Source organism: Leptonychotes weddellii, unplaced genomic scaffold (genome assembly GCF_054177405.1).
Source record: "Leptonychotes weddellii isolate Sample4059 unplaced genomic scaffold, ASM5417740v2 HiC_scaffold_18076, whole genome shotgun sequence".
Classification (NCBI taxonomy): domain Eukaryota; kingdom Metazoa; phylum Chordata; class Mammalia; order Carnivora; family Phocidae; genus Leptonychotes; species Leptonychotes weddellii.
In genome coordinates, this window is record NW_027765092.1 from 1 (window position 1) to 3980 (window position 3980).

The 3980-nt window shown below is 48.5% G+C and overlaps 1 pseudogene; it reads left to right on the forward strand.

Moving 5' to 3' along the window:
• The first annotated feature begins 43 nt into the window (after nucleotides 1-43).
• Nucleotides 44-891, forward strand: LOC102734603 (large ribosomal subunit protein eL13 pseudogene; annotated as a pseudogene).
• Nucleotides 892-3980: the final 3089 nt, after the last annotated feature.

The following is a 3980-nucleotide window of genomic DNA, read 5'->3' on the forward strand; positions in this document are numbered from 1 at the left end:
GAATAAACAACGGATATCAGTTGGGCCGTGCTCTCTCGAGGAGGCCTGGACACGACGCCCAGCCAGAATGGCACGATCTCGAAGCCCCATTCCCACAAGGACTGGCAGCGGCAGGTGGCCACGTGGTTCAAGCAGCGGGCATGGCAGATCCACAGAGGCAGGACCCAGTAAGCCAAGGCACACCACAGCGACCGCACCCTGCCTCGGGACCCAGCCAGCCCATCGCGGGCTGCCCCACCCCAAGATGCCAGGGGGCAGGGGCTTCACCTGGAAGGGTTACAGGTGCCCGGCATCCCCGAGAAGGTGGTACAGACCGTTGGGATTTCAGTGGCTCCAAGAAGGCCTCCCAAGTCCACATGGTCCCAGCAGACGAGTCTGGTGGCCCCCAAGAAGGGAGACAGCTCTGCCGAAGAACTCAGATTGGCCACCCCGTTGACAGGCCGGGTCATGCCCACATGGAATGTCCGTAAGGAGAGAGCCAGGGTCCTTACAGAGGAGAAGAACCGCAAGGTGTTCACCAGTCTTCACGTGGCCCATGCCAATGCCCAGCTCCTCGGCATCCAGTCAAAAAGAGCCAAGGAAGCTGCAGAACGGGATGTTGAAAAGAAAAAGTAAAGTGCCATTGGCAACTTGTGATCGAGAAAAAAAAAAAAAAAAGGAACTGACATTAGTTAATAATGATATAGTAATGTTTGTTTATTAGTTGTGACAGGTGCACCATACAAATATGTTAGGCCGTCAGTTAAGTGTCTGATTCTTGGTTTCAGCTTAGGTCATGATCTCGGGGTCCTGAGATCCAGTCTTGAGTTGGACTCCACGCTCAGCATGGAGTCTGTTTTTCCTTCCCCCCCCCTGCTCCACCTCCTCTCTCTCTCTGTCATAAATAAAATCTTTAAAATGCATATATATGTAAGATGTTACATCTATACATATATAATCTTTAGAATGCATTTATATAAGATGTTATATATATAACATATACATATATAATGTTAACAATAAGGGAAACTGGGCATGGGATATATGGGAACTCTCTATACTATAGTTGCAACTTTTCTGTAATCTAAAATTATTCTAAAACTAAAAGCTTTGATGTTAAGTAAGCCGCCCAGGATCACACACCCAGAAAATGGTAGGGCTGGGACTGAAGCCCCCAGGGAGGGGCGTTTGAACACCAACTACAGCGTCCAGGAGATATGAACCTGAACATCTCTACCAGTTCTCTCCTGCCCCCGCGCCCTGAGACGCATGAGTGCATAGCGTCCTGACAGGTTGGTGGGGTTTGACTGAGGAATGCAGTTTTCTGCTTCGCTTCTAAATTGCCTTATCTGCAGAGTTGGCCGACTATGAGCCTCTCCGGATGGTGAACTCAGTTCATTTTGGCCATTATTGTACCAGGCACAGAGTTCAGGCCTGTAGAATTCGAAATAATGATAATAGCAAGAATTATGCCAAACGTGGATGTGGCATTTTCTATACTTTTCAGAGTGCCTTACCTGTACTGACTCCTTTAATCCTTTCAATACCCCAGGGTGGAAAATGGTGCTCCATAGCTCAGAGATAGGAAGCTGAGCGTCAAAAAGATTCAGTACCTTGTCCAAGATCATTCCGTTAATGAGTAGCAGGGCCAGAGTTTGAGCCTGAGGTCCAGAGTCTATGCTCTTAATTGCTATATTCTCTGATGGATGCTACCTTTAGAGTTTCCCAAGTTATTGAATAAAAGAAGAGATCGGCCATTATACCAGGCCTAGGTTAGTCCTAGAGGCCCCACAAAGTGGGAAAATAGAGACAAGTTATTTGTCCTGATGTGAGGTGGAATTGGAGCAGTTTTTACAAAGAAGATTATATGAGCAGAGCCTCTTCAGGCTTTTGGCAAATGGAAAGGGAAGGAAAGGCATTCGAAATAGAAGGAATGGCAGGTGCAAAGGCCCTGCAGCAGTAGCGTATGGGTTGTTGAAGGAATAGCAGGAGGCTGCTGTGTCCGCAGGCGCAGTGAGAGATGGTGGGAGATGGGGGCAGGGTGCAGACATGGAGAGCCCGAGTCTTTGTGAGGACCGTGCTTTTTTTCAAAGGGAGGCGGGAGCCACTGTGGGGTTTTGAGCAGAGAGGGACACGATCTGACTCAGGTGTGAACAGGACCCCTCTGGCTGCTAGATGCGGACTGGGCTGGCAGGATGGGGCATAGAAAGGGTAGAAGCAGGGAGAGTGAGGAGATGACCCCATGAGTCTGAGTCAGGGGTCCGCAAACTTCTTTTGTAAAGAGCCGGATAGTAGATATTTTAGGCTTTGCAGGTCACGCTGTCTCTGTCTCGACTTCTCAGTTCTCACATTGTAGGACAAAAGCAGCCATAGACAGTAGTAAATGAACGAACTTGGCCGTGCTGCAACAAAGCTTTATTCGCACAGATCGGTGGTGGGCCACGTTTGGCCCACGGGTTGTAGATTGCTGAGCCCTGATCTCGGTGGGAGACAATGAGAGCTTGGAGTGGTGGGAACAGTGGAGGAGGTGTGAATAGTCAGACTGTGGACATATATTGACTATATATTGACTTATTGTGGATATACATTGACAGGAGAGCCAGCTGGATTTGCTGATGGGTTGGTTGAGGAATGTGAGGGGAAGCAAGGAGTCAGGGACTACTCCAGGACACATGCAGGATCCAGCCTAGTGTTGGGCACGTAATAGGTGACCAGTAGGTCTGTGTGCTGAATTAGCGGTGCAGCATTTCATGTACGTGTACCTCATATTTCCCAGTGATAATGTTAGTACCTGGAAAGCAAGAGCCACTTTTCATCCTTGAAACTTCCCCACTGTTGACCCATGCATTGTCTGATGTGGTTCTGGGCCCATAGTAAGTGTTTTTACAGTTTTTGTGATTCTGGCCCCTCCTCTCCCTCACTGCGTAGTCTCGGGCATTGTATCCGTTTGCTGGGGCTGCCGGAACAAAGGACACAGACTGGGTGCCCGGAATGACAGGAACACTGTGTCACAGTTCTTGAGACCAGAAGTCCAAGATCAAGGGGCCGGCAGGGTTGGTTCCTTCTGAGGGTGCTAAGGGAGAGTCTGTGCCCTGCCTCTGTCCTCATGCTCACATGGCATTCTCCCTGTATGTGTCTGTCTCTGCATCGACATAAGGACGCCGCCGTATTGGATTAGAACCACCAACCTAATGATCTCACCTTAAATTGATTATCTGCAAAGAGCCTATTTCCAAATAAGGTCTGTTCACATGTCCTGGGGGCTAGGGTTTCACAATCACAATTCAGCCCATAACAGGCAAGTTTCTGCACTTCTCCCCACTTCGTTTCCTCCTCCATGAGATGTCAACAGTATCCCCCTTAATATATGCAAAGTGCTGGGCATCTGGGTGGCTCAGTCGGTTAAGCATCCACCTTCGGCTCAAGTCATAATCCCAGGGTCCTGGGATTGAGTCATGCTTTGGGCTCCCTGCTCAGAAGGGGAGTCTGCTTCTCCCTCTCCCTTTGCCCCTCCCCCCTACTCGTGCGCTCTCCCTCTCTCTCTCTCTCTCTCTCTCTCTCGTGCTCTCTGTCTCTGGCACGTTGGGAACCTAAATGTCCTTCAATGTGAGATCCTGTCTGTCTCCTTCCCATGAGATATCTTCTGTTTTCAAAGGCAATGCATATGTGCATTATCCTTATAGAAAAAGAGAGAGTGAAGGAGGGAGGGAGGAAGCATTTCAATGAGTTTAAAGCCTCCTTTGACCACTAAGCCAATCCCAGTGCTTTCCCAGAGAGAACTGCTGCTTCCAATTAGATGTGTAATCTTCCAGATCTGTCTTTTCCCATCTATGTATATGTATATATCCATATAAAATATTTTACTTTCTTTTTAATGGGTTTTTATAAATACAGTTGGCCCTTAAACAACACGGGGTGTTTTTTAAGATTTTTTATTTATTTATTTGAGAGAGAGAGAGAGAGCAGGGGGGAGGAGCAGAGGGAGAGGGACAAGCAGACTC